The 25,417-nt window shown below is 36.0% G+C and overlaps 1 protein-coding gene across 7 annotated transcripts in view; it reads left to right on the top strand.

Annotated features, from left to right (window-relative positions):
• The window catches only part of PTPRK (protein tyrosine phosphatase receptor type K), a 312,897-nt gene that overhangs the window by 78,764 nt on the left and 208,716 nt on the right, over positions 1-25,417 (top strand). The window lies entirely within an intron of this gene.

Here is a 25,417-nt window from a genome sequence, read left to right as displayed (position 1 = left end):
AGCCAGTACTGCTGTATCAAATGTCAGCTAGCAGTGCGGAGGCTAACATTGTTGGTGTCTTCAGTGGTTACTTCTAATAAAAGGATTAAAAAAAAATAGTTCAATTATATATTGTCTTGTTTGTATTAATCTACTACTAGTAGCAAGTTCTCCAGTTATGAACATTGAGACAAATTTATCACACTTAGCAGGTATATGCTGTAAACCAACCTGTAGCCTCATATTCCCCTGTGGCTTTTGAACATGTGCATGTTGGAAACAACCTCCTGGTCTGGGTAAGGCATTTCTGGGCTGCTTCAGAAGCAGCTGACTGGGAGCTGGGCCCAGATTGACTTGCTTCTGCTTGTGACAAGTCTGCCTTAGCAGTGCCCTGTGTCATGTAGATTTTGTTGTCCTTGCAGGACAGTTCTATTTCAGGGGAAAGCTGAAAACCAGGCAATTTCAGGGGAAAACTGAAAAATTCTCACAAGGCTGCCATTGCCCTCTTCTATCTTTAAATCACTTCCATCAGAAATAAAAGATGATTACTTCCCATGTGTAGCTACAATTGTGTCATCTTAGTTGAGGTTATTTTCACTTACTCAAGGGTCTGAGAAGGATCTGAGATGACTGTGGTGCCAAGCTGAGTTCATCAAAACTGCAAAGGTTTTACATTTAGTGTACCAAAAAGGCAACTGAACTGCAGTGGAAAAGCACCTACTAAATTTCTCAAGATAAAAGAACCTTTTAATAGATGTGTGGTTTAATTCAACTTCCTAAATAACAGGAAACATAGTAGTAAAAGGTTTCTGCATTTGTCCATGTAACTACATTTGCTCAACATGAAATTTCTTCCTCTCCCTCTGATTTCTGAAGGACAAGGCCATGCTGGCAGATTCTGCATTGTGTAGATTATGGTGTTCAAGTAAGTAGAGCCTATTGTGATGAATTGTGGGGATTGCTTTATATTTAGATATTCATAAGCACCTGTTATTGAATATATCTTCATTTAGTTATTCTTGCTTCAAAATATAATATTTCTGTTCACTCTTAGCTACTGGTTCTGCCAGAGTGCCCTTACCTTGGACTTGTTCATGAACAGCTGTACTGAGTAACTGCATGTAGACAAGACTGCAATCTCTCCTGATGAGTACAAATACATATTTATCCAAGTAGCTGAAACTGTTAACAGATGGCAGATGGAAGTAAAAACATATTGTGTGCGCTGCTCCTTCTTTCTGTGCTCTTCCCCCTCCTCTATATGGGGAAACCAAAGAGAGAATTATCATGTGTTCTTGAAAAGTGGATGTAACTACTCTGCCAATGAACTTTCAAACACTCTGCTTCCAACAAAAGACTTTTAATGTTCTCATGCCTTTGCAGAGCTGGAAAATGTTAAATAACTGTTCTGAAAAAAACATCAGAGCAACTCCTTGTCATCCCTTTAGAGCAGAATATAGATATTTGCAAGACAGAATGTCAGTCAGGATTTGAAGTGGTTTTTTTTTTGTCCATCTAAATAGAGAAACACTGACTTCTGCTGATGTTATAAAATCTTAAAATACTTAACTTACTGTTCAGAACACTGGTTTTCCATGTGATTTTCAGGGACTTCCAGCATCTTGAACCCCTAATTATTTTTTGTAGGAAGGGGAAACCTTTCTTCCTTGAAGTGTATTGAGCAATATGAGTTCTCCTTAGTCATACCGATCAAAAGGTCACTTTTTTCTGTACCTTGCAGCAGTTAAATTAAACCCTCTACAATTTTGAATATTTACTTGTCCTTTTTATTTTTCTCTTGTCATGTCTATCCCAGAAAAGAACTAGGGAAATATTTTTTTTCGTTTTTGAAGTATGTCTAAGGCCATTGGTCATTTGGAAGTATAAGTTCTTTTTTAATAAGAAACATTTGGAAGGGACTGATGGTGACAGGAAATTGAAAGGACAAATACTTCTGATGTTTATTGCTATCTCATTAAGTTGAAGTGCAGTTAATTAGGATGCACATGTTAGCTCTCAGAAGCGAAGTTTGAGAACCCTGTGGTTTCCATGTAGTTTTTGTTTTTCTACTGCACTGAGGGATTTGTTTGCTTTCTCTGAAGTGTTTCAGTTTTATATTACCTTGTTATTGTCTCCCCTTTAACAGTGGGTTTATGATATGATACTGGATAAAAATGGTAGGAAACATCCAGTGATTTTTCTGATCAGCTTTTTGCCTGAATTACAGCACCTTCAGAGAACTGACTATTTTTTCCATTGGAAGACTTCATTCACCCACTTTCCCAGTCTAAAGAGCAGGAAACCTGGTGGGCAGGTTTTACAAGCTAGTAGTACAGAGAGATTAAAACTGTCAGAAGACTGGCATTTGAAAATTTGAGCAATTGCAGTTAGAACTGGGAGCTTTACTCCTGAAGGGGTAGGAGCATCCTTGGGGCATGATTGTAAAATGAGGCTGTTAAGTCTGGCTGCACTTTCACATGAGATTAGGAACGTATTTCCCTCCCCTCTATTCCCAGCATGGGTCAGCCCTGCACACCTTCCCAGGGTTTAGTAAGGGAAGCACTACCTGGCCACAGGAAAGTATGAGGCTGCTTCTTCTGTGATTTCAGTTTTGTTACTGCTCAGAAAAGCTGTTACAATTCAAATTAATTGTACCTAATTTTTCCCTTCCTGTTTGAGGCTATGCAGGGCCACTCCCTCCACTCTGTGTGCTTTAGAACTCATTGGACCAACCCACTGCCTTAACCACTGAGCCTGGCAGAAAGACTTAACCCTTCAATAAAAGTCAGCAGAGTTTCTTTCCCTCGTGGAAGGATGAGCTTTGGTGCTCTTCAGAGGCAACACTGGGCAGGCAGGAGCAATTGAGATCAAGAAGGAAGCCAGCCTTGCTAATAGGAAAGTGCTGAAAGTGTCAGCTGCTTATTAAAATGTTGCCAAAACTATCCAAATTTCAGGAAAAGAATACTTTTTTTCATCCATGAAGTTTTTGTTTGTAATTTATTAGCTCATTTAAAATGTTTACTTATGTTTATATAGCTGTAAATCCCCAGTGGTTTTTATGATCAAAAGCTGGAAATTACAAATTGCTGCAATACTTGGGGATCTGAGAGTAATCCTGTGAATGTACTGTCTTGATTTCAGCATTTTTTACCCTTGTTTTCTGAACAAGCAGGGATCCATTCTTGGGGCTGTGAAATAAGAAGGAATTTTTATGGATTTATGTATTAAAAACTGAGCATTCTGCATTAGCTTTGGGAAAAAAATCACTTATTATATGTGCTGTGTTACAGAGATCCCTTTCATGATTCGGTGTCATTCACTATTTATCTGAGTGCTCACTTTTAATATTTTGCTCACAGTTTAAATGGGCTTTATAAAGCAGTTTGGTTACTTTAAAAAAATTATTTTAAACCTGCTGGGCCAAAATATTACCAAATTGTATTTATTGGTCTGAAAAGGTAATTTTTGCTGTAGGTTTCTAAACATAGTCTTCACTTTGATACCTAAATTATCATTATCTTCTAGTAACTACTCTAATAGTAACCATGACTATCTAAAGATGGTTATTAAAAAAATTATGTATCTAAAATTATTTTTAAGAACCTGAAAAGCCTTAAAGGCATTTCAAAGTAGCACAGTGCAGTAAAGATTGGAAAGTTGATATGGAACAAGCTATAATTAACAGCTGTTTCTGTTTTTAAAAGACAGCTTTAAGTATGTTCTTTGTATTAGATTTTAAAGAGAGAACTCCCACTGCTTCAGCCAATTTGTTAAATATGGGGAAATTGCATTCCTGCCCTTGGAAGGATACTGAAGGATTGAAAACCAGAGTTTTGCACTAGACAGCTGTTTTGTCTGGCTTATGGTAGATGAGATGTCAAGTCCATACTTCAGCTTAAGCTTCACTTGTGATTCAAGGAATGTTAGAGAATACAGAAACTGAAAAGAAGATTCTCTTGGGACCTTTCAGAGCAGCGTATGATTATTAGCTACAATATCTAATGACCTTTTCTCATTGTGGTCTCTTATACCTTCTCTTGTGCACAGCAGTTTTTATTTTGCTTCCAATCATATTAATTATAATAATTTTTGTCATAGCAACCAAACCTTACAATGTTTGGTTGCTAAGGAGTTTGTTAAAATGAAGATAAAGTATACTTAATTGGGGATTTTTTTATTGTTAAAATGAGAACAAAATACACTTAATTAGATTTTTTTTAAAGTTAGTGTGACTTTAAATGAATGGGCTTTTTTTTCCCCCCTGAGTCTTCTGACAAGCTTGGAATCTTCTATTCTGCTGAATATGTAGGTTCATTACTACTTTTTATTTCCTTTAATAAAGGGCAAGATATGTAGAAGAAAAAAAAAGAAGAAATTATTTAAGAAATACTCTACTATTCTCTCTGTCATTATGGAAGTTTTAGAATCTTTTGCTTCTAAGCAAATAGCTCATTTAGGAAGCCTCTACAAAATTGACTCAGCCCCATAAAAAAATGAAAAATGTGATTTGTTTTTGCAAAAACCCTGTGGAAAAAGTGGAATACTGGGAACAGTTACACTATGACTGTTAGAACTGTCCTACAACTGTTATCCTAGAACTATGCTCCCAACCTTGCTGGGATGGTTACTCTTAGTGGGATATACTAAGCCAGTAATATGGTTTTGGTGGGGTGGATGTTAAGATGCAGTTTAGAGAGTAAAGTTTCACTTGTATAAATGGTTATTTCTCTATGTAACTAGTTAGGAAACTTACCTAAAGGGAAACCTCTGTCTAGCCTTAGAAAAAATCAAAGAGGAGTTGTTGTTGTTTTGATAGCTATTTCATAGGAGTGATCCTGTTACATTCCATAGGAGCAGTCTCACAGGAGTGAGATTTTTCTATGGCAAAAAAAAAAAATGTACATCAAAAGGAACAGCTGAAAGGTTAAAGCAATTTCAGCTAACATGGACCTATCCACCTGTGTTGGAGAGGTCTGGAAGGATAAGTGTGAGAGGGCCAAGAATATCCCAACACCACTGAACCCAAAAGCTGCTGTGATTTAAGACCAGAGCAATGGTGATCATTACAAGGAGGAAGAGATCTTTTAAACAGTGCAAGCCATACCCTAATGACAGTAATAAAAAAGGGAGTGAGAATGTAAAGCAGTAACACACCAGGCCTAAAGCATTCATGACTGAAATAAAAATAAAACATCTTCTCCCTGCCCCCATCCTGTCCCCCCAACCCTGTTTTCTCCCTTCCTGCATATTTCCTCGAACTTCATTGCTGAGCATAATTCAATGTGACATGAGATGTCCCTCTGGCCAGTTGGGGTACAACCATCCTGCTCGTGCCCCTTCCAAACCTGCTGCCTCCCTGCAGCCTCCTTGCTGGTGGGGCAGAGTGGCAGCAGCAAAGTCTTGATGCTGTGCAAGCCCTGCTCAGCAATAACTAAAACATCCCTGTGGTTTCAGCACTGTTTTGGTTGAACCCAAATTGCAGCATCGTATGAAGAAAATTAACTTCCTCCTCTCTAATAAAAACCAGCACGTGAATAAATGTAGAACAATTGAGTATAAGAGATCTTCATCCCCTTCATGCAAATAAATTGTTCCTCTTAGACCTCTGAGTTCATGGAAAAGAGTTATGGAGGACAAGTGTAAGGATGATTCAGTTGATACTTTTTGAGATTCAATGAGACGAGTTTTGAGTAAAGGTTCTTTGTCAAGACCTAAATTTTCTTGAAATATATATAGAAAAAAGACAATGTGTGGTTTGTTTACCTATAAAAAAATTATAGGTAGGAGTAAAATTTGTGGTCATAGATCAGCAAGGTGAGGGAAAACCCAGTAATGGAATTTCAAAAAGAAATCTTCTGGAAGCTCTGCTCTTCAGCATCCTCACAAATGAATTAAAAAAATGATGGTTAAGTAAGAGGTATTTTTTTCCCTGATCATTCAAAATTGTTTTTGGTAGTCTTAAGTTACATTTGAAAGGATGTAGGTAGTCTTAAGATACATTTGAAAGCTTAAATTACATTTGAAAGGATGAGAAAGGGATACTCACAAGATTGAGCTGAATAAATTTAATGATAAAAATATTACAGAATCAATTCTACGTTTGAGGAGAAATTCCAGCTACTAGCATCGCATGTTGATCATGGATGATGGCAAAGGAACTCACCAGGAGGAAAAAGCTGTTGGAGGGATTGTGGAATATCATTGCTCTGAAAGGCAATAATAAAGAAAAATAGAACATGAAAAATCTCAAAGAGAAAATTAATACTGAAAGAATAAACCAAAAAGCTTTTTGGGATTAGTTTCTAATAGCAGCAGTTTTTTGACGGTTCTGAAATGGTACCTGCCATACAGCTAGGTAAACTGTGGTTAAATAAAAGAAAAAGGCAGTTTTAGAAGGAGAAACAACTCCCTAAAATTTCAGCATAGGAAAAGAGCCTTCAAGAGCGAGGAAAACGGTGAATATGTGCATTTATTACATGTATTTCACAAGTGGAGACAAGGGTATTTTCTTGCCATTTATGGTATGTCAGGATTTGTATTTTTTTGTGTAGTATTATACAATGCAGAACAATTTGATGCAAGTTTTTTCTATCTATATGATATTTGTTAACTTTACAGCAATTGGTTCATATGTTTATGAAAATTTGTAAAGTTGGTCAAAGTATGAAGAGCAATTTTAGAGTTATATTTAATTTTGCAACTCACATTTTGACAGGAAAAATAATATTTTGTGTCAAGTAAAAAGTACAAGAAGCTTTTGGAGCTTCTGCTTTGGAGAGAACTTAATAGGATACCTGTATAAACTTCTGACATTCTTACAGAGGCCAGAGAGGCTTATGCTGTAGGTAGTAAAATGATACAAGTTACAATAGTTTAGTGTACTTTTTTGGCTTTAAGCCATTTAGAGGAAAGGCAAAATTGTCTATTCTCAACCTATTCAGCTTCCATATACTTCAGAATAAGTTCTAATCTAAAGGGTTCTTCAGATATGAAATGGTGTTCATTTTGCTAAGTGTCACTCTTAGTTCCTGTTTTTCTTTAGTGCATTGAAGAAGATGTCTTCTTAAGAGCTGTAGTTTTTGGTCTTCCATTTTAACCATCTTTCATCCTGAATGGGCAAGCAATAAAATAAAAGTTCTTTATTTTTTAGTGTCCTGTAAGTAATCATTTCCAGAAAGGAAAACAAATGTATATTTACCATCATCTTTCTCATTGTGCTCTTGTTGGCAGCATTTTCTGGCTAAGGAAACATATATCTCCTTAGCTAGGAGATGGAAATCACTGAACTGCTGCTTAGAATGGCACATGATAATAAAAAATTTTTAGAGCTTGAGATCTCTCCTAATCAGAAACCTCTGGATAACAGGTTGCTTTTTTTTTTTTTTTTTTTTTTTTTGTGGGTAGAATCACATTTTGATCCTTTTCTCTGCTTTCTCTGACTGGCATTCATGAATTATATGTGTATGCGAATAAGCATATAGATATGCAACCTGTTTTTCAAAAGAATATGGAAAAGGAAGCTGCAAGCCAAATATAAAACTATCTAAGTTCCTAGTGTGGACCTTGAATCTACTGCCTGGAAGATGTTCAAGAGAATACAGAACTGAATTCTTCTGAGGGGTGCACACCAAAAGATGAGGCAGTAGTTACAAGTCTGACTGCATGTATGGAAAAAATGACAATTTAAGTGCTGGTGTTACCATTCATGCCAATTTGTATATTTAGCTTCATTAAGTTCCTTGTCTGCACTTTGCACACCATCCTGACTCTGTGGATGGAGCACATCACTGGTACATATTTCACAAGCACAACTTGTCCTGTGAAATCAAGAGCCGACCCTTGACACCTGGGCAAAACCAGCTGCTCTTAGTTGCAGAGAAAAGACTTGGAGGTTTTGAGGAAAAATGAATCAATGTGCTCCTCACTGGCACAATGGATTGAAACATAGGCAGGAGGAACATGATGAAGGCAAAACTCCTCTCTATGTATGGAATGAAAAATTTGGAAAAAAGGTGAGTGCAAAGCACTTCCTGACTCTTAAAAAGCAGAAGTTTACAACAAATGTGCTTGAATTGGTCACTATAGGAGGTTGCAGAATATAAGCTGTGTGTGATCTTCATGGGTGGGTTGAAAACATAACTGCTACACAGTGCTCTTTTCAGTCATTGACATATGATGGGTCTTTGATTTGTATAAAAAAGATTTATATTTTATTGATTCATAGCAAGCACATTTTTATAGCAGCAAGCAGCTTATTTTGCAAAGGGAAAATATGTAATGTGAATGACAGTGAGTCAAAAGAATAATTTCATAAATGTGAGCAGTCTGATATGCCAGTAAAAGAAATGTTTATATGTTTGTTTTCAGTATGTGCTAAAGCATATGCATTGAACCTTCTTAGATAAGGGGAAATAATTCTAGGTAGGTGGTACTCCAGGTTATGAGCTACTATTTCAAGAAAACACCAAAACCAAAAACTGAACAGAGTTAAGTAGTTTAACTGATAATGTAGTCATTAATACTCCTATGTATATTTATAGCACCATAGAAAGTAGATCACTTATAGGTAAATGTTACCAGGTAAAATAATTGATCTCTTAGATACAGGCATTTTGAATTAATTTGTGATAAAAATACCCTTTGTTTTCAAGAATAATTATGTACTTTTGGTAAGAGTTCATGGTCCATGAATATACAATAGGATGCATGTTTCCTAGTACAGATCATGTACATTCTCTATGTCAGTTAGCAAAGCAGCAGACCTGCTCCTTTAGCAAGTCCTGTCCCATCTATCAGCAGTGGTGTACAGGGCTGTATTTTCAAACCTTAGCCTGCCAAACTGCTTCCTGTCCTGTTGAGACAGTCGGATTTCAGACCTCTCTTAAGAAGCATTGTCACATTTGTTGTATATGAGCGTGAAAAACAGATGAAAAATCAGAACAGGTAGAAAAGCCCTATATGTACAAAAACTGTGTAGTTCCAGAAGGTAGGGCTAGAAAACAAACCAGTGATGGTTGCAAATTTATCCCAGACATGGGCAAAGGATCCTGAGGTTTGGCTTGTAAATGGATAAGAGGATAAGTGACTGTGGAACACCGAGGAGGAAGGGGAGAACCTGACCATTTTTTGTGTCATGTCAACAGGTGACACACAACAGCAGTGTAAGACAAGGGGAAAACATGGTTTCAAATCCTCTGACACTTTGCTGTAGTTGGACAAGATTTTTATGCTCAGCGAGAAGCTTCTATTAACAGCACAGGGAAATGGCCAAAAAATGATTGCCTGCCGTTCAGAAATGCTGTGTGAACACAGCTTTTTGTTTCACATATATTTTGTTTTGTCTTTTGGAAGTTAATTTAGTGCTTTGTTCTTAGAGAACTGTGTAATTGCTGGATTTGCTGAAGTCAGTTTGTAAATTGGTCAAATTTGCCCTAGTAAACGCTGAAGACTTTTTGTTTCAGTGGAGTATTTAGCCACATGTGTTTTTGAAAAGTGGCTTTCAAGTAAATTGCTCTTGCTGGTTGGATCAAAGTAAGTGTATGCTTTGCTGGCAGGGACAACTTTGAAATGAGTTAAGAGACTTTCCCACCTCCCAGGGAGAAAATAGTGTATGGAGTTAAGAAGCAAGATTTCAGGCTTTTTTTCCTAGCTAATATGCTTAATTTTTATACACAGGCTCCTGCATGAGTGAATTAAAAGGACATTAAAAGGTATTTTCAGATAAGCATGTGAATAAAGAATGGTTGGAGGTGATGATCTCAAGGTCTTTTCAATCCTAAATTGTTCTATGATTCTATTAATTTATTTTTGCTTTAAGTAATTTAAACTTCTGTTCCAAACTTTTGCTGCCAGCTATGGGACAGTTTCAACTTCTGACTTTATTTTTACTATACTACCTCATAAATGAATATATTGTTTATATAGGAAGCTTTCAGATATCTGTTTAAAAAATATATTAATACCTCTCGAATAGAAGCTTCATGGCTTTTCATGAATGAACTGGAGAACTTTAAATGAAAGAAATCAAATTACTACCCTCTAAACTCCTTTTGGAGGAGAGCAAAATCCTTTCATCCTTTGCAGAGAGGGTGAGAAACTGTAAAAGAGGAGATGGCCAGAAAGACTGGAGAGGGGAAACATAGAAAATGATGGTTTGGGAAATAAGATTTTCTTGAAAAATGAAAATTGCGCATCTCTTTTTATGTGTACTCTGACTTGATATACTAAACAAACTTATAAATGAAGACATCATCTTGAATACAGTGGTTACGCTCCTTTTTTTTATGGAATGTCTTTTTCTTTAAGTGTCTTCCTGCAACTGGTTTGGCTAATAATCTATGAAAAGGGATGCTACCCTCTGGTTTGTCAGTGAAAAGCATTTTGACTTGACCTCATTTTATTGTCAAATCTTTTCATTAATGGCCTAGTGGGAAGGTTTGGGTTGGTTTGGGGGTTTTTCCCTACTTTAGTCTTACTGATCAAAAAGACAGCTAAGTTAAAAGAGACAACACATTAAGAATGATGTGAATTCAATATAAAAATTTTCATTTTGAAGTGTGATAGATTTTTTTTTTTAATTTTAGAAGAAATTTTAGTAATTACTTTCATGTAATTTAGTTTAAGTATAAAATTATTTGTATTGACCTGTCAAGGTAGCCCTTGTTATAAACGGGGCTATTAAAATGGTGTCTTTCCCAACTTTTACCTAGAAAAGTTTGTGTACGAAGTATGGCATGTGTTGTCTAGATACTCTTGTCTGACATCTCAGTAACAGTCTTACTCACATGTAAATATTGGAATACAGTCCTAATTTGTTAGTTTTTAGAGAGGGCATGAAAATTTCTATAGGTATAATATTCCATTCCTTATTTTCACTTTCCTCAGGCTGCACGTACTAAAAAATTAGTTCAGCTAACTGCTGTGATCCTAATTTCACATTGCATCAATTTTAGGAACTCTTGCTGCAGTGACAATTTTTATCTCATATTTTTTGGTTTTTTTGAAAATGGGAAAACATAAAACCAACCAAACTCAAATCCTGATTATTTCTTTCTATCTTATCCTTTGATTAGCTTCTCCACTGTTCACTGGGTAGAAAAAGAGTTTGAAACTAAATAAAAATGTAACAACTGAGACTACATAGTAAATATTTACAGTTTTTGATGTATGGATGTATAAGAGCATGGAGGACGTGCATGGAAGAGCATCTTCAGAATGAACGAGCTATTTTTTGTGTGGTAGTTAACGTAATGGTTTATGTTAGAACTCTGTAAGCTGGTGGAATCATGAGGTGCTGTAGTAACTTAATCACACAGAGATGCAAGGGTCTGCTGAAGATAATTGTCTGAAAATAACCACCCTGTGTCAGTGTCCAAAGCATTCCCTTTAATGGTACTTCTGGATTTTCCCCTTGGAAATTAAAATGTTTGATGATTAAAAAGTAGTTCTTTTTGTAGGTCATATGTATTTCCATTTCAATTAAGGACTATTCTACTATCACAAGTTTGTGGTAAGGATATGTTTGGTTATTTCTTTCAAAATTATCTAAAAGAGTCTTTTAATGTATGTCCAAGTTATCTATTTTTGTATTTGTTTAACTCATAATAGTAGCAGGAGAGTATTTGAGGTGTAGTGAGAGATGCTGCTGAATTTCTGGGTTTTGCACTTCATAGAATTGTGCTTTAAAGCCTTGGAACTGAATCACTTTTTTTGTTAATAATTGAGTGCCTCAGTCTTCTGGTGCACATCAAAAGTTTACTTTGCATACAAGGTATAAAGTGTTTTCTAGGTTGAAATCAGACATGTCTAAATGTCTAAACAATAAATTATTCAGCTTGGATATTATAACCATCTGTTAATGTTTCCTTATACTCAATTGTCATGGTAATAGTATACTTCCTTTTCTACTCTATATTGTGTGTGGATGGAGTTTCTACAGCAAACAGAAGTTTTTATTGAGGCTCTCTTACAGTGTCTTGAAATCTTCTATGTTGCTAGAGAGAGTGGCAATTTAGACAGGAAAAAATCCTATGTGCACATGCAGGTATGTGTTAATACCCCGACATATCCATAATAAATGTGTTAGCTCACAATGAAAGCATTTTGTCCTCAGGAGTCCACCCTGGATGCAAGATTTGAGGCATTCAATACCTTACAGTGAAATGGCATAAGATGAAGAGGAAGGAGGAAAAGAAAGCATGACTGTTAGTAAGGGATTGTTCTCCTTATCTCTCAGGCACAAGATGAATAGCCCCCGAGTCCCTAGATATTCTGACATCCACTGAATTTATTGTTCTACAAATACCTTGAATTTTTTCACATCCACAGACCTGTTTACAGCGCAGAGATGGATCACACAGGTTTTTTTCTTTAGTTTGTACTGTCCTTATTCATCACTTGGTTTTGTCAGGCCCGTGACGTTTGACTTCGGTTCTGTGCACAGGATTGACTAAGCTTAAGCCAAGGATAGCCAGATATGCCAAAGGACAGAATGACTATTACTCAATTTGTCGTATCTGCCATTATTAAACAGTAATCACAGTGAGAAAGGGGAACAGAAATGCTTTGAATAGCCCTGTCCTATCACTGTTTACCTTGATCAAAATGGAAGTCTGCTTTGCCAAGGTACACGGTTTATTTCCCATTCTGATAACAGAGAAGAAGCCATCTACTGGGATATCAGTCATTGTAGCTATCAGAAAATGCTGGTAAATTAAAGGTGGTCTTTGAATATTTTGTAGTATTTTGGTGTGTTTGTTAGTAAAAAGTTTTCTCTTTGCTGCCTATAAAGGAGTTGGCCATAAAAGTTACTGAATCATATTTATGGTTCTCTAAGCAAGGTCTGCAAAAGTAATTTCAGCAAATGTTATGAAGTAAATTAAAAAAGATAGGTTTTGTGAGGTTTTGTTTTAAAATAATTAAATCTGGGTAGAGCTTCTGTGCTCAAATGTCATGAGCTGAGGTCTTAAGTAAACATGGGTATTGAGTTAAAACTACTGTTAAGTTTGCAGATTCAGCTTGCTTTTTAGAAGTAATAGTCATGCTGCTTTAGGTGACACATGATTAACTGAACCTCTCTGGGGCATTACACCACCATGATACAAGATATAATCACACCAATTTTCTTACATATCACAAATGCTTCTTATTTAATATTTTATTAGTATTTGGTTACTGTTCATGTTATTTATTATGCATCCTTTGCCAAAGTATAACTTACCTGACTGAGCAATTAAATTCAAGATTTAATGGTTGTCATTTCAGGCCAGGATAGCTGAGGAGAAAGTGCAGTGGAGGAGACAGCATGTTTCATATGTGAGTGTGTGTGTTCTGGTATCTAGTTTCCAATAAAGGAGACTTTATCAGCTTTCTGCAATTGGCACACCTCAAGCTTTGGTTAGTGTCAGGACAGGGATTGCCTGAATGCCGCCGACACACTCCACTGAGACAATATATATAATTGTTGGTGCTGTATGAACACTGTGGGGAGATTAGATCTGTTTAGAATTCTGGAATCCAAAGAGCTGAGTGTTGTAACTGGAATGCCTTGAAACCTCAGGCTAGGGTTTGGCTGACATGGTTGGCATATCTGGCTTGAAGCTGCAAGAAGAGAGGGTCTGAAATGCATGGCTAAGATACTTGGAAGCAAAGCAAAATTCTGTTTATGAAACTGCTTTTTACATATTTCTCTCTCATGTTAAGTTTTGCCTTCACAGACATATGGTCTGTTCATATCGAGCAAGAGTAGAATTTTCCTCTGTGTGTGTGCGAGCACAATTTATATCTGTGGATGAAATGGAAAAATGGGCAAAATAACTTAGAAAAGTACTATCAGCTGAGAAAGTGTTAGAGAAGCAGCAGCAAAAGAAAGTACAGCACTCCAATTTCCAAACTGATTAAAGACAGATTATTGGAAGAAAATCTGAAGAATGTGAACAATACAAATAACTCATGAAATCTGTGACTATTTTATTTCCAAAATACTTTCAGCACTGGCTCTTGTATTACTAGATGTTTTGGAAGTGAGGTAAAATCTAGGACTACCTGTAGTATGATCTACAGTCATTTTGTGTGTGGCTTTTCCTCCCTGTTTGGTGATACCCATTATTATGACAACAGTGGGCAGCACCAAACATGCCCATTACACAAGATGTGACAGAGTAATTAGTTGGAGTTTGGAATTTGTGCCAACTGAATATTAGTTTGGTGTCTTTGTTGCTTTGTGATGCCTTGATGCTTGTGTTTCCAGACCCATAGTTGCTTTTATTTTATTTCTGCACTGGCCTTTCAATCTGGTCTTAGATGGAAAATGTTTACTTACCTCACCAGAAGTTCCCCCACCGTTTTAACTTTGTATTTCAAAAGTATAGAAATAAGTTTTGGTTTATAGCTATTTTAGTGTTTCAGGGTGTCAGCAATGAGGAAGCAGAGAATGAGTCTTAAGCATAGTGTAAAGCTCCTGTGAAGCTCCGGTGCTTACAGGAATAAGAGAAACCTCAGGTAATACCTAAATAGAAGACCTAAAAGAAAATGGTGCTATGGAAGCTAAGTGCACTCAATTTTGGAAGAGACAATGCTAAGCTTGTCAGATGAGGATGGAAATGAATCTTAGTTTTATTGAGGGATGCAGCGTGGTGATGGTACTTTTGCTTTGAAAGATGAACCAAGGAAATGGAGTAGTGAAATGATTCTTTTGGACATGCCAACTTTGAAAAGATAGACAGAGAATTAAGGAACATGGAGCTGTGGTTGCAGGAAGCCTTGTTTTCACATGTGCAAATTGAGTGTATTCTGGGAAGGCGTGAGGGGAGCAAGGTGGCAAATGAGAGAGTCTGGAACACAGAAAGCTGTCAAGAAATGCCTGATAGAAGGGAACATTTTGTTGAGGAAAGGAAAAATGAGGAGAAGTCAAGTTTGCATAAGGAGCATGTTATGTGTTAATTTTTCCCTGAAATGATTTTTATTTCCTAAGAAAGGTGTTGGAAAGTCTGACATTGAATGAAAACATTGGAAGTTGTTTTAGGATCTCCATGTTTATTTTGGTAGTGTTGTACAAGTTACCTTGGACTTAAGGGAGTGTTTCTTTTATAGAGTTAAGATGAGCTTGCTCAGTGTTGTATGTCAGTTGCAGGTATTACACATTGCAATCAGTATTCTTTAGATCATAGCTGCCAAGAGATGTGGGAAGTAGACCCTAAAAGTTACATGGAAAAGAGCTGTGTCTGTTTTATGCAAGGAAAATCAGAAAGGAATCTGGTAACTCTATGTGGATCAGTGGAACTTATGAAAATACATGAAAATGTTGCTAATTAAAAATGGCATCATGAGTCTGACAGTTTATCAGCATCTCTGGATAAACATAGTTAATATCTGCTGAGACACAGTACCCTGTTCATTGTTTGTAATCAATATCTTGTCCAAATTCAAAGTATGTATTGGCTCATGCAAGCACATTCATGCACACATCTCAATATCAATTACTAAATGCAGAAATATTTTTATGTGCTATAAGTGGATGGCTTGTTCTTCTCTAGTGTCTCTAGTATCTCATTTGGACATTATGTATATATAACCAGATGTTATATATACATATATATGTGTATATGTATGATAATATGTATATGAATGTATATGTAGTTGAACTTTGTACTACCTTTAGGATTGTAGTTTTATTTAAAAGATTTTTGGCAATTGATATCCAGAAGAAGTAGTGTAAACAGATCAGGGTCTGTAGTTTTTAACACAGAGATGGATTTTGAATTATTTTTGTAGCTCATCTTTAGAATTGTGAAAATGAATATTATTGCACATGTATTTAAAATGTGAGCAAAAAATAAATGTATATTCTATAGTGAACTTTGCTAATTTAAACCTACGTGGATTTTCCACTAGGAAACAAAAGAGAATTTGTGACAGATACGGGCACTGCCTTCTCAGTATTTATTGTGGTGGAGCAATGTACTCTTGGCTTTTGCCTGGTATTTGTCTGTGGTTGTTAAAGCTGTGTTATAATGTTGGCAATTTCTTGTGGCCTATGGTGTTCTGCAAACCTTTGTGAACTGAACATGATGATAATTGGCTGTGACTGCAGAAGCCACAGTCTGGTAAGGAGAGAAATCATCATTCCAATCGCAAACCCTAATTTACTCCCACTTAAGAATTGCCTTTGTCATCTTTTATAAAATGTCATGTAAGTGAAAAGCACTGTGTTGAACATAATGCAGAGTGCTGTGATACAGATATCAACTGGATCCACTGGTGGGATGATGTCCCTGCCCCCTCAGTGGAAAAAAGGGCATTTTAAATATAGGTTATGACTTTCCTTTAATAGCCAGTGGCACAATCTTTAATAACTTAAAACGGCTTGCAATAATGAACAATGAACCTTGAGAACAGAGATTCTAAAATATGTTTATCTTGGGCTTTAAATTTATCTTAACCTATCTGAAGGTTACTGGTAAGGATGTCCTTCTCTCTTATCTGCTCATTGTAGATAAAAATTGCAATTTTATGAGGTGAAAGGTTAGTACTCATCTATGCAGTCTTTTTCTGCCATTTAATAATCCATCTGTTAGAAAATTATTTTATAGGCATGTTAAAAATATGTGTTTCAAATTAAAAGAAGCTATGGGAAGTTTGCTCTGCTCATTATAAAACCTAAGCTGTGTTTCAAGAATAGTAATTGCTTTGTGTTTCACAGCAATTTTTCTGAACAATTAAAAAAAAAACCCAAACAAGTTGGTGCATTATCCTGAAAAATTCAAAGAATGTTATTATGAATGATTCTTCGTTGTTTCTCCCTTTTGGGAGACAATATTAATTGGGGAAGTATTTTTGCCTTCCCTTTTCTGTGGAGGAAAATGATACATTCAAGTGCAATACCAGAGACCAGAAACATTACTCATTTTGGTAGGCAAAATTCTGAAATAGTTTATGTGGTACACCTAAAGGTCTGCTCAGTATTAATCTTCAGCACTTAAAAAATATAAAATGAATTTGTTTTGAGAACAGAGAGACCCTTTTCTCTTGGATTTAGGATTCATCATTCCTTTGTTTGACTTTTCAGATTAGCTTGTTTGTTCAAAGGCTAGTTGAAGTATCAGATGTCTTTGCAGATTGATAGTATAGGGAAGGTGGAAAGGAAAACAACTAGTAAGACTTTAGTGGATATATTGAAGTTAAGGGTTTTAAGGGAGGACAGAGGAAATTCGTTGCCCCAAGTCTCTGTCTGGTTAATTTTTATCTTTGTGTGATGTGCCCTACTTGACTTGTCAGTAACTTGTCTGCTCTGATCCAGTTTCATTTGTTGAGCTCCTTAATAGTGTGTAACTCCTTCATCCTTCTCCCTGCAAACTGAGAATATAAGTTGCTGAATACCTTTAGCTTTCTACTCCAAATTAAATTTAAGAAACGACAATGATTCTGTATTTAATTCTTTTACTGTTAATGATGCAATGCCTAAAAGCTCTAAAAATATCCCAGGAAAATATACCTGGAGAAACCCTTCTGAGTTAATTTAACATATTGGTCTGCTGCTAGTGGCGGGAAAATGTAGATCTGGTATCATTCCTGACTGATGTTTATCTACTTAGCATCACAGACAGATTTCACTGGTATTGCTTTTGCTACTTCGTCTTCTTTATTATCTTTTTTACTACATTTACTGCCCTGAAAAATAAATATTTTACTGTCACAATCTCAAATACAAGTTTCTTTTTAAGTAGGAAATTAGGGAATTAATCTGACTTGTCTGACTTCATTAACCAAGGCATGTGATATTATGTATAACCAAGTAGGAGTGACAATTTAAATGGTTTCAATGTTGGTCTAATGTTTTCAGAAGAAGGAAGATAATATTCAGAAAGACTCGTTGAAACTACATCTTAGTATCTGGAGGCCTGGCATATCTAGTATTTAGAGACTTTTTCAAGGTCTCTCTCTTTGTAGCTCTCTAGGTAGTCTAAGTGAAGGCAAAATCATCAAAATTTGGTCCCAAGTGTACACCCTAGATAAGACATGTACAAGGATGTCAGTTAATATATTTTGAAAGATGCAGCTAGTTTTGTTTGTTTAGGGTTTGTGGGGTGGTTTTGATTTTGTGTTGAGTTTTTGTGTTTTGCCTTTTTTTTTTTTCCTTCACAAAATTAAATTTTAGAGGTAAAAGCTGTGGGCACCATTGTGTATCTGTGGAGATGCATTTTGGTTTTTTTTTTAAGGTATGTCAGTTTATGGAGACAGAGACAAAACTTTAAGCTCTTTCTTCTTCAGGGTCTCAATTTCAATGTATCCTGCTCTCAAAAACCACCTGGTTCTTCTGCTTTTTCATTGACAAATACGAATTTTGTAGGCTTTGCTGTCACTTTACCAACCATGACGAATTAATTTCTTTCAGTTGTAGTAGGAATAAAAAATAAAGGTGTTGAATCAGTTATTAGGCGTGGCTTGGGGTTGTTCTTCTATTCTAACCCTATGTGGAAATTTTTCTGCTTACATTAAAGGTGCAACCTGTCAAACTGATTTGTTCAAAGCTACTGTGGAGCAATAAATAATGGCTAACAAAGTTTAGCTTGCATTCCTTTGCTTCACTGTGACAAAGGCCATTTTATACTTGATTTCTTTGCAGTAATGTGCTTCTGGAAAGCTTGCTTGCTCTGTCTTTTCTGTGCACTTGTTTTACCTACAAATTAGGGCCCTATGATTATCCTTGATAAATATATGGATTTGCTGGGCTTGTAGTTACTGCTAATAAACTGTCATCACTTAAAAGACTATAATGACTACCCTCTTAAACTTCTGGTCCATTAAAACAAAACACAGAAAAGCTTTGAGATACAAAAAAAAGAAAAAAGTATCAAAAAGAGCATACAAGTTAATTTATGGAGTCAACTCCATAGTCCAGGGCAGCATGATCATTTAGGCTTGGATTCTCACATGGAAATATGGGAATTAGCACATTTTTTTTTCATTATCAAAAAGCTTGCCTATTCATATGTCAGCATTTGTCAGGGAAGTATCTGTGAGCTCACCCTACAAGTGCCGAGGGTAGGGCAAGGCTATTGGAAGTACATTGCATTGTCCCTTGAAGCAGTGTCTCTGCTTCTCTGTGCCTAAAAATGGTTGCTGGAGAACATTTTACAGCTCAGAACTTTGTTGATGGATGATAGTATATTTTTACTAGGTTATTAGGGAAGGGGATAGCAAACCTTTCCAGGTGACTTATTCAAATAGTGCTTCAATCATCCCACAAATGTTTCATAGGCAGGAATCATCATAAAACCAGCAGGTGCTAGTTGGTAGCCAGCATTCTGGCTGAATACATCTAGTAAATATTAAAAGTTGTAAAATGCATACATGAAACATTTCAATTAACAGTTTCTACAGAGAAAATGATTATATTCAATCCAACCCATAGTGAGTTATCTGGAAAATACATAGTCAAAACTGAACTTAAGCCCTTCTGTTTAATGTAAGTGAAATAAAACTATTTTGTAGGACAACAGTTTTGGAAAATCAGAATGGTCGAAGTTCAAAGGTAACTCTGTGGGTTATCAAGTCCTGCTCAAAAATTTTCCACATTATAGGGAATTCCCAAAGGTCATTGGAAGTCAAAAAGGACTGACCTCTGCTCTAGGTTTGGAGAAGTGGCATTATGCCAAACTTGCATTCCTGCATTTTCAGGTAGCTACCCATGTTCCAAAGGACTGCTTCTGTGCTACTGGGAAGAGTTTCCTTAAGCTTTTAGTCTATCACAAAAATAAGCAAAGCCCTGAGTATTTCATGTGGGTTCTTAACTAGTCTCTTACTGCTGCTCTCCCAATTTTAGCCTTTAAATGTTGTGATTTACAGTGTAATCAATATTTTGTTGCCCATGGCTAAGAGTCATACTTTTGTACGTGTCATTACTGTTATTTTAAAATCTGAATCATGTAAGAGCTTCCACCCTTAAACAAATGTTTTGGGTTTTTGATGATCTGGTGTTTATGGGCTACATAAGGATATTTTTTATCAAGTTCTTCAGTCAGTCAAGAGCAGGGTGGGATTTTACAAAACTGTAAATATTCCCACATGATGAACTACTACTGCTCCAAAGCCAGAGTAGCTGTAACTCATCCATGTGTGGTGCTTCATCCAGATATTTTCTAGGAGGAGCCTAGAAATATTTGGCATAAGTAACTTGAAAGAAGGAAGCAAAGATAAATGCAGAGATGTGATTTTTTTTTCCTTTCTGATGTTCACTGTGTTGCTAACACACATGGTTTCCAGGGTCACCGAGTCTAATTGCTAGCTTTTCCTGCCATCAGACAATTGTCATACAGGTCCTTCCAAAGGCTTGTTATGCTTCATATTAATTATCTGTTTTCTGGAACATGTATCTTGTTTGTGGAAGTAAAACATTGTTATTAGTTCTCATCATGTTTGAATTGTTTAGCTCAACAAAACCTAACCTACAGTTCTTGCTTTCACACAAAGAGATGATTTTATGCTTGTTGTGTGGCTTTTTCTGTTTGTTTTTTTTTTTTCCTCAGGGTTTGAATAGGTAGCTAGGTCACTTACCACTAATAAATTGTTTAAAGATCACCCTTTAGGACCCTTTGAAGGTTTTTTTGTGTGTGATTCTTCACCAGAGAGCACGAATAGAGATGAATCTTGTAGTACATATTTCCCTGTGTCAAGTGAAACTTTAATGTAACTTTAGGGATGAGAGGAGTTGTGAATGTCAGGGTTCTTTGTGGGTGACTCTGAGATGGTCAAAGAATCTGAGATGACCAGCTGAGCTAGATACCAGTGACAAGATAGCCTTAACTCCTTTGGCTTCCAATGTCAGGAGGTGTTTTATTGAGGAAAAAAGAAGTAATTGGGTGTTAGCTGGCCTGGCAGACTTGAGATTCCATAGTTTTCACCCAAGTGTTTGATTTGCTGTGCTAAAATTCTCCTGGGTCATGTCAGCTGCAAAGGCTGCCTCACAGGATTGCTTGAGCATTCAAGTGGAATTAATTATGTTTTCATGATTTCTAAATTAGTTCAGCAAAATTGTCTGTAACTTTCACAAGGGAAATGCTTTTTATTATGTCAACAAAATTTTTGTATGTTAGATAAAATTTCTTTAGCTGCCCCTCTCAGCTAGCTTCCATTAAGCGTTGTATTTTGTAACATGACACTGTTTTGATGTTTATATTAATTTTTCGTTTCTTGGTAATTAAAACCTTTGATTCAGTGTTTTAAAATGCCTTTAACACTGTGAAAGCATTGAATAGGGCTAGAAACATGTCAGTGAATAGGATTTGTTACTGTTTTCTTTATAATTGGTCTTGCTCTACATGGCATTTCATCTGCAGAGAATCATTTTATTGCAAAACAAACTTTCTTCTATGTGCTGTTTAACCTTTATCAATTCTATTGCAAGTACTAGGTATGGGTATATCTGGAATACCCTGCTGTGCTGTTACAAAACTGAAAAATAATGAAAGAAAGAGGTGTGTATGAAGTAGAAAAAAATTTTAAAGCTTTCTTTTTATATTCTTATGAAAGACTGAAGTTTTATGTCTGATGAGGTTAATATAACACATCTGGTGAAGTTTGTTGATACAATTTCACTGCTTCTTTTGGTTTGGTTGGGGTTTTTTTGTTTGTTTTTGTAGGTTTTTTTTTTTGTAGTTTGTTTTTCAGTGGTTTTGCTTGTTTGTTTTGGTTTTTTTTGTGCTGTACTCTGGTTTTACTGTGGTTTGTCACAGATGTGTTAACTTCTGTCTGCACACAGCTCTCTCGTACACCTTTCCACCAAGCACTGGAATTCATCCATGTACAGGTTGGATTTCAGATAATCCAGCTAGTAGAGACCCTACTATGCCTGAAAAAAAGTATGTTGTAGGTTGAATGCTTTATGGAAATTACAGTATCTAAATTTTTCCTTTTAAAAACTTCCTTATATTTTTATCTCCAATTCTTCTTCATCTCTCCGTAATTATATGTATTAGAGCCTAGCAGGAAAAAATTGTCAGTGAAACACTACATTTCTATTGTAACTAAACCTTTTAATGCTGACTTTTATCTAACTGAGGCATTGCTTTCTATATATGATGATGTGGCAGGACTGATGTCAAAACTGGGAGATGGTGCGTCCTTCACTACCATGCTACCATGACTGGTCAGAACTAGTCAAGTGGAGAAAGGACAAAGAAAATTGTCCTTGTCTCCAAATTCTGCTGAAAACACCATTCTTGCTGATGTTGCATTGCTTACAAGAAAACAACTTTTACAAAGCCTAGGAAGAATTGTATTCCTAAGGGTAGACTTTGGGTTACAAAATTGGTTTCTCTCTTTTCTGACTACATTAATTGACTAGGTATGCTTTGGGAGTACTTGTTTCGATCAGTGCCTCAAATGAGCTAATGAGGATGGTACATAAACTTTTGGATCCTGACAAGAGTTAAAAATTCGGTGAGGCCAGTCCTTAAGAAGTACATTTCTTATATTTCTGCAAGTGCAGGCTTAGCCTTTGTGATGATTGCTTCACAGCCCTAACAATGCATCCTACAATGTGGAGGTTGAAGTATTTCTTAAGCATTAAACTTCAATAACTAAATGCCTGTAGGAGTTTCTGCTGTAATAATTACTACTTTTTCCATTGCGTTCAAACACTGTTGAGTATTTAAATTGGTCAAAAATGTTTATTTCTGGAATAATATTAGATAAATAATGATTGTCATCTTTTGAATTTTGGAGCTGGGATATGAAAAGGTATGTGTTGTTTTCCAGTGCCTAAACCAAAACAGCTTTCATTTATTTATTTATTTTTATTTTGTTCTTCTTATCATTTTCACACCTAATTTTTAGCTTGTAGCCCTTTACAGATGACAAGTTTATAGGAAAGAGTGATGTGATTAACAGAATCTAGATCTAGTTAGATTTCCAAATGTCCCCCTGCACAAGCCTATAGTGAAGCCAAGCTGACATTCTATGAGATACTTCCTTAGATACAGAATTGTGTCATCATGTTCATATGGGACCACAGTGGGTGCCAAAAAACAGTACAAACACAGAAGTTTGTAGGTAAAAGCTGCACTGAAATTGCAGGAACAGTATGTAATGATGAGATCTTGTAGAAGGACTCGCCAACTGAAAGTGATTGGAAAATAAAATGACAGGCACATTTTAGTGTTGATAATGAGATGTAAAAAAAATGCACACTCCATAGAATCTAAATTTCACACACACAGAATGATGGACTCAGTGGAAGCTTGCCATTGCCACTCTGCAGCAAAATCGCAGGGTTCATAAAAACATCAGCATAGAGCCCAGTGATGGTCAAAAGAAGAAAATAAAGTGTTAAGAATGGTTAAATAAGTTCAGTATAAATTAGGTAATGGTGTTAAGCTGTTGTACAAATTATGAGTCACCTATGTTTTGATTACTGTGTGCCAACTCTGCTCTCGTTATCTTCAAAGACTATATTGTTGTTAGAAAGAGCTTTAGAGAGAAGGATGAGCATGATCAAAGAACAGGAAATGGTTTTTCTATGAGTTTGGCTGAACAATCTGGGACTCTTCAAATTTGAGACAAAATTACTTTTGCATTTACATTTGGGATATATACTAGAGGTTTACAAAGTTGTGAATAATATACAAGGCTGGCTAGGATCAATTTGTCACTGATTTGGGTCATTAAATGAAGTCTGGTATAAACCATACAAGTGGAAATCTCTCTTAATGCTGTCAATAGGAAACCCATAGATTTTTCCAAATGACACTGTGTTCACTAAAAGCTTGCATGGTTTTTGGGAGAAAATGGCCTAGTATATGGACAAGAAATACGTTAGGAATGACTAAATACGTAGGAGTGTGTCCAGTTCAGGGAGTTCTGGCCCTGGATCTTAATTTGTGTCTGAATGTAGATGCTTCATGAGCAAGGATATGCAATTTTATTTGGAGAAGAAAATGACTACTTGTGTATCATCTTGGAACTATGTAGAACATTCTGGGACCAAGTCTGATTCCCTTGAGTAGCATTTGAATAACTGAAATATTCAGCACTTGCCATTCTCATTCATTGTGTCAGTTCTAGTACAAATGAGACAGGATAGTTGTCTCCATAAGCCTGCTCTGTGCCAGCCCAATTCATCCCCTGGAAACAGTTTCTCTCCCTTCTCCATTAAAGAAAGTGAGCATCTTTCAGAAGTGCACTATATGGACATGCAATAAGTGTAATAAGTGGAAGGACATTTATGGTTGCGCAGACAGCTAATGTTTTCTGCTGAGAGTGATAATCTGAATTATTTTTCAGCTAAAACAAAAGTGTCGAAGCCATTCTTTCTAGGACTGCAAACTGAAGAGCAGTGCCGATGAAGTGCAGGATTCACTCTCGAAGACTTGTGTCTTATTAGGATAAGACCCCTCTGGTGAAAGCAGTGGCTCAACAATCTGTTTTTTCTCAAGAAGTTTGTGTATTTGAGGAAAAGAACTACTTCAGATTCTTGCCTGACTTGTCAGCATTTTGAACTGCTGTTTTCACCCATATATGCAATTGCCTTTTTCCATTTCCCATTTTAAATGTGAACAGATGTTATCAAATTAAAGCCTGATAATAATTTTTTAACTGAGCAGCAGTTTTTTGCTTTATTTCATCCATAGTTATGAATATTTCATAGTTGTATTTGTACCAATTATGAATATAAAAATGATACTATATATATGAAATATTAGTGCTCTAATATCTGTCTTTTTAATTATTGCATTTTTTTTTCTTACCTTGGGAACCTTGTGCCTTATAACTTTGCATAAATTCTTATCTTTCCATGTTTCTCCATGTTTTCTGGGGGTTTTTTTTGTTACTTTTCTTCCTCTCATGGTTCTCCATGTCTTTTATCTTTCTATTTGCTGTGGATTTCTCCTTTTCTGATAGCTTCCTACTCCTGCAGGGTGGAGATTACTAAAATGCATCTAGCAGAGGGGAAAAAAATTGAAGTAAATTAATTCCCAGCAGTATCCCAAGAAGTGTAGCTTTCTGTCCTCTGACTCCCAGTGTATGAAGGCATCAACACACAGGAGAAGGACACACTTATATAGCCAGAGCTTTCCTGAGAACTGGATCTAAGTTATTTCCAAGTGAATCCATAACAACCCAGTTAGTATGAGGTGCAAATTTAGTTCAGTTCATAGAATTGGCACACAAATTTCTTAACTAGACTTTGAGAAACAACGGACTTTCAGAGTTTGTGTATGTTATAGAACTGTATTTTGCTTTAAATAAACCAGTCTGTCAGAAGGACTTTAAATATAATGTTTCTTTCTTACTGAGTTGTCTTCCATACCATGCAGCCATTTAAGTAAACAAAAAAAAAATATATATAATCCAAACTATTAAAGAATTAAAGATAGTTATATTGATGTTTGTTACTGGGAACAAGTGCCAGCTCTCTGAAAATGCCTGAAGGGTGGGTAGA

Source organism: Melospiza melodia, chromosome 3, assembly GCF_035770615.1.
Source record: "Melospiza melodia melodia isolate bMelMel2 chromosome 3, bMelMel2.pri, whole genome shotgun sequence".
Taxonomy (NCBI): domain Eukaryota; kingdom Metazoa; phylum Chordata; class Aves; order Passeriformes; family Passerellidae; genus Melospiza; species Melospiza melodia.
The sequence above is the reverse complement of the archived record's forward strand: the minus strand, read 5'-3'. Positions and strand labels throughout refer to the sequence as shown.